Raw genomic sequence first — 6651 nt, 5'->3', positions numbered from 1 at the left:
AATTGCTCAATTCTTATAGATTCTAGATTCAACTTTGTAGTTTTGGATTTTATCAATTTCTTGAGAAGTTCATTTCTACTGTTGTTCTTTGTTGATTGTTGTTAATTTCTTGTGTTGGAGCACTTTTAAGTCTAATTTCTTCTCATTCTTACTATGTCTTTCATCCTTGCTCATCAATTGTTTGATAAAATGCCAACACTAGTTATAGAGTAAAAGTTTCTTACTTGGCATAGGGTATGGACCATTAGAAAGAGTTGAATAGTTTATGTCAATTGTTGATTTGGAATTAGGAAATGCTAGTTGACTTGGAGTGCACTAAAGCTAGATTTCCCTAGGGTAAAACTAGGACTTGTGACTCAAGTTAGTTACTCTCATTTGACTTTCCTCTATACCTAGGGGTTAACTAAATGAAGCAAGGCCTAATTGTTATCATCATTGAAGAAACTATAAGGATAGAATTTCTAATGCCGACCCTAGGCCAAGTCTTCTAAAATTGATTGTTTGTCATCTATTTTGCTAAACCCTCAAAGAATCGTAACAAGGCTTCCTAATCAATAAGATGCATTCTCTAGCAATTCCAAGGGAGGACGACTCGGGAGACTAGTACTCTCGGTTATAGATTGTAGGATTGTTTGATGCGAAGTTTGAATGTCGATTAGACTATACTCACAATTATATCCATTATTGAATTCTATATCGGCATGATAAATTTCGTTTATCAGTGGTCATAATGTCACAGCAGCATGTTACCATTTGGAAATCAAACTATACTTATTCATACACACATGCATACAGAGAAGGTAAAGACAATCATGCAATTTAAAGTGCTGAAAATAAATGAGAGGAAAAGGAACTTTACAACCTTGTAATTTATCTTCTCTAGTGTTGTCACTTTCCTCCCATTCTCCTCCTTCCCATGCCAAACTCAGAATGCTTGCTCATCCTCAAGCAACAATTAGAACAATGGCTATGGGCTAAGATGGATCACGAATGTCTTACACAATGAGATGTTAGCAATACATGTGTTTCAAGCAAGCAAAATTTAATATATGAAGGCACAAAGAAACAGAGACATTATGGTTGCAAAAATAAGAGGGTGTGCATGATACATTGCATAAAAGATAAGTGGCACACCAAACTTAGAGTGACACTTTCACTTGGAATTGATGCAAGTATCTAGTAAAGATTAGAAGCAAATTTTTGTTGCATAGCAACACCAAACTTAGAATTCAACCATATGTCAATTTATTTAAACTAAAACTAAATGAAACTGTTATATGTTAAATACAATCACCAAGCAAAGAATCTGTCATGAATAAGGATCTCTTGGTGATGTATTAACAAAAACAGTTAATAAAATAAGAAATGACTCAAACAAAAAAAAAACTAAAATTGTCCAACTAAATGAAAGATAACACTGCAAGGCATTATGATTATGCAAACAAGTGATGTTGCTGGATGTATTGCATAGAAAATTAAGTGGCACACCAAACTTAGAATCTTAGTGTGTCACTTCCATGTAAAATTGATGCAATCATCCAAAGGGATTGAAAACAATTTGTTGCAGGGCAATACCAAACTTAGAATGTAATTATAAGCCAATTTATTGAAATTTAAACTAAACAGACAGAGAAAAAAAATGAACTAGACAAAGAAATAAAACGTTACCTAAGATTGGGTTGCCTCCCAACAAGTACTCTTTTAGTGTCATTAGCTTGACATATTGTTATTCACTTTCTTCCTCTTCTTCCAGTTTGTTAAGAGGAATGACCTCAAGGGGGGAGAAGATTCAGCTACTGTCCCTTGTCTTGGCCTTTCCTCAGCAAGCTTCCTTTTGCAAATGGCTTGATTGATCTTGCTTGCTGGATCAGGGACAGGATTGGTGCTCTTGTTAGTCGCCTTCACTTCTTTGGATTCAAGACTTGGTTGCTGTGTGATTATTGGAGTTTTGTCTTCATCAAGAATTCCTTGCAATGGTGGTTCAATAGGCTCTTCCTTCATGTGCTTCTCTGCTTCACTTGAGTGTGGATTCTCTTGATTGTCCTCCTCACTTTCTTGCTCTTCCACTTCCTCCTTCACATCTACCAATTGGTCTTTGTCTTCCTTGCTTAGCAGTTCTAAGTTTCTCCTTCCTTTCTCCAAGTGCTCATCCACTTTCTTGGAGAGGATCTCTTGCTCTTTCCAGGATTGTTGTTGTTTCTCCATGAGTTGTTCTTGTCTTTTCAACAATTCTCTGGACTTTTGAAGGGGATCTTCAATTAGTTCAAGGGCCTCTTCATTTTGCTCTTCCACTTTCTCCTTCACATCCATCAATTGGTCTTCATTTTTCTTGCTTAGTGGTTCTGAGCCTTTTCCTATGTTCTCCAATTGCTCATCCGTCTTTTGAAAAAGGATTTCTTGTTCTCTCCAGGATTATTGTTGTTCCTCCATAATTCTGTTGAACATGAACTCAAGCTTTGAGAGTCTTTGGCTCGTGGAAGTTTGTGTTGAGGCATATTTAGGTGATGAAGAATTTTTAAATGTAGAAGTGGGAGGTGAGGTTGGACAGCTTTCCATGTATGAATTGAAGGTTTGCTCGAGTGATGATATCTCTTGATAAATGGAGTATGAACTGTTGAATGCTGCTTGGTTTTGATCTTCCCACCCACAATTTGCTTGATTATTGAATTCATCACAGTGTGGATTATTTTGTGGCATGGAGGAACAATCTTCCAAGTATGCTCTGGCAGCACAATCAAGTGATAATGTCCTTAAATAATTAGAATGTGAATCATTGCATTTCCCTTCTCAGCCATCATTTGTGTATGTGCCATCACAGTATGAGTCATTTTGTGGCTCTGGGAAATAGTTCATTTCACTTGATTGTTCATACTTGTTTATTCCTTGTTGATACTCCCATCCACCATTAGCATAATAACATGAATTATTTTGTGATGTTGGGTAGTATTCCATGGAATTATCTTGATTAGCACATTCCCACTGATTGGATTGCTAAAAATCTATAGTTTCTTGGTGATATTCCCAACCACCATTAGAATAATAACTTGAATCATTTTATGGTGGAGGGAAAATATCCCATATGATTCTCTTGCTCATCTTGGAGTTCTGAAGCAAATCTCCATGGATTGGAGTGCTCAGAATTTGTATTTTCTTGGTGATATTCCCAACCATAATTAGAATAATGACTTGAATCATATTGTGATGGTGGGCAATATCCCATGAAATTTGTTTGATTAAAAGATGAGGTTAACTCCATTTAAATTTTGTGAAACACAACACCATTGAAAATTGAAGTTCATGTCTCAGAGAAGAACTTCTTAGTGAAGCAAAAACACAAACACCTTGGTTTTAACTTAGAACAGAGAACAAAAAACAAAAAAAATGCTTGATCTAGACTTCTCACCCACTTAATCATTGTTGATCTAATTAATCCCCGGTAACAGCGCCAAAAACTTGATGGGTGTTTTTGTGGAAAAATGAATTTCCAAACACACAAACTCACCGGCAAGTATACCGGGTCGCATCAAGTAGTAATAACTCACTTAGAGTGAGGTCGATCCCACAGGGATTGATGGATCAAGCAACTTAGTGGGTGATTAGTTTAGTCAAGCTAACATTGAGTGAATTGTGTGAAACGTGACAAACAGAATGTAAATTGTAGAAAGTAAATGACAAAAACGTAAAGAGCAAGGAAAGTAAATTGGCAAAATCTTAAATGATAAGAAATATAAATTGCAGTGAATGTAAAGGGGGCTGGGTGCTAGAAAGTAAAGAAGGCAGTAGATCAAAACTTAGAGTAATTGCAGGAAATTTAAACTTGCAGGAAGAGTAAATCAGATCATAAACAAAAATGTAAAATGCAGAACAATTGTAGAAGAGTTAAATTGCAAGAAATGTAAAATGGAAGCAATGAGATCAGAAAGCAATGGGAACCAAAGATCAAAATCAAGCTCAATGTAAATTGAATTGTAAACTTGCATCAAAAGGAAATTGTAGAAGAGAAGATTCAGAAACTCAAACTTCATAAACCAAATTGACAATTGCAAAAAAAGTAAAAGTGTTTCAAAGAGAATTCTCTATTCTACCCTACTCCTAATGCTCTAACAGAGCCAGCCTCTTTAGTGAAATGAAACCAATACCTTTATATAGACTTTTACAAAATGAAAATGAAAAATCAAAACAATATTTATTAAATGAAATTCCTAATCTAGCTTCTCTGTGTGCCTTTGAGTCATGTGGGCTTTGCTTGCTTTGGAGTAAAATTGGGTTGAAGATGGATCCGGATGGGTTGCTCTTGGTCTTGAGAAGAAATCCGCTTACAATTTGGACTTTGGAACATTCACGTTTGAGTCAACGTTTGAGGCAAACGTTGATTCAAACGTCTTCGTGAAGGCATTATGCAAAACGGCCATTTTGCTATCACTCACACTTGGGTTTCACGTTTGAGGTCAAACGTGAGCTCAAACATGATCTCCTCCAAGGCATTCTTTGGCCAACGTTTGACCTCACGTTTGAGGCAAACGTTGGCGCAAACGTGAGGTCCTCCCAGGCATCAATTCATCAGCCAACGTTTTACCTCACGTTTGAGGCAAATGTTGGCGCAAACGTTAGCTCCTCCTTCAAGGTATTCCTCTGCCAACGTTTGACCTCACGTTTGAGGCAAACGTTGACGCAGGCGTTGGGGGTCTTCCTTGTGAAGCTCGGTTGGTGTAGTTCTCCCAGTTCTATGCCCTTTGCTTTAATTTTGCACCGTTACATGCATGCTTGTATTTACTTCAATAAAGCTTAATGCATTAACATTAAAGCACTTATTTGCAATGTATGGCTTTAATAATGCTTTAGTGCATTAACGTTAATTGCATTAGAATTTAAAGTTTTCATGTTTTCATTGGCCATGGCATTTCTTGGCTTAATGTTTCATGTCAATATGCATTCACGTTAAAGCCATTTGCTTTAATAATGAATTCTTTTATTGGTTTTAACAATGCATGCATTTCATTCATTCTTTAATGCCAATGATGATATCAGTTAAGCAAATGCATGCATGCTTTCATTAATTTCATTTGGCCATTTACTTAAATTCATGCATGCATAAGCATTAATGCATGTGATGCCAAGGTTTCATGGTCATGGGCCACGCTTTTAAAAGCGTGGCCTAAGGCTCCAAAGCGTGTTTCACTTCAAAGTGTGCCCCAAAATTCCTCTTTTCTTCTTTAAGCTTATTTTGTGCTATTTTGCTTCTTTTTTCACTTATTTCCTACAAAATTTATAAGATCTTAAGATCAAAGAAATATACAATTTAAGCATAAAAGAATGCAATATTTAAGCACTAATAATCAATTTCTTGTATGAAAAAGCATAGAAAAATATGACATAGTGACATGTCATCACACTGCTGACTCAGCATTTTCCTCCGGGTATGTAACAATACCCTCCCCTTGAAGCATCACCTTGTCCTCAAGGTGAAAGGAGGAAAAACTGGCCTGGATCTTTCTTGCTGTCTCCCAAGAATTTTCAAATTCAGGGAGGTCCTTCCACTTGATCAAAACCTCCAAGTTCCCATCAGCCTTCTTTTTAACAGCCAATACATCTTCAAGTTCTGCTTACAGTACATATTCCTCAATCAACGTTGCTGGTAGGGGTTAAACCTGAGTGCTGGGGTTTACACATTTCTTCAACAAGGAGACATGAAAAACTAGATGCACTCTTGCATTGGGGGGAAGCTTCAGCTTATAAACAACTTGTCCAAATTTCTCTAGAATTTTATAGGGACCATAGAATCTAGCACCCAGCTTTTGGTTTACTCTCCGGGCCAGTGTCTTCATCCGGTAGGGTTGCAGCTTGAGATATACATGTTCCCCTGGTTCAAAAACCACTTCTCACCTCTTACGATCTGCATATGTTTTCATCCGATTTTGCACCTTTTCTAGCTAGAACCGCAGCTCGTCCAGCTTCTGATTGCGTTCCCCATTAGAACTCTAACTTCCTCAACCGCAGCCTCTCCCCCTCCTCTCAACAATGCGGGAGGTTCTCTCCCGTAGAGTGCCTTAAATGGAGTCATTTTGATGGAGTCATGATAATTGGTATTATACCAATATTAAGCCCACCTCAACCAGCGAGGCCACTGCGTTGGTTTGGAACCTGTGAAGCATCGAAGATAGGTCTCCACGCACTTGTTCACCGCTTCACTTTGACCATCAGTTTACGGGTGATGAGTCGAACTCATTTTTAGCGCTGTGCCTGCTGCCTTAAAAATTTCAGACCAGAAAGCACTCATGAAGAGTCTATCTCAGTCAGAAACAATAGAACTTGGGAAACCATGAAGCCTCACAACCTCTTTTACGAAAAGCTCAGCCACTTCTTTGGCTGTGTATGGGTGAGAAAGGAGGAAAATGTGCATATTTGGTCAATCTATCCACCACCACAAAGATGGTGTCTTTCCCGGCAGCTTTCGGAAGCCCCCCAATGAAATCCATGGAAATATCCGACCAGACGTTAGTTAGAATTGGAAGTCGTTGCATCAGGCCAGCCGGTGATAAAGTGGATTATTTGTTCCTCTGTCACACCTCACATTTCTTTACATATTCCATGATAGTCCCCTTCATTCCTTCCCAAAACAAAACTCCTGATATCCTTTTGTAGGTTCTAAAG

Source organism: Arachis stenosperma, chromosome 1 (assembly GCF_014773155.1).
Source record: "Arachis stenosperma cultivar V10309 chromosome 1, arast.V10309.gnm1.PFL2, whole genome shotgun sequence".
In the NCBI taxonomy this organism is placed as follows: domain Eukaryota; kingdom Viridiplantae; phylum Streptophyta; class Magnoliopsida; order Fabales; family Fabaceae; genus Arachis; species Arachis stenosperma.
The sequence above is the reverse complement of the archived record's forward strand: the minus strand, read 5'-3'. Positions refer to the sequence as shown.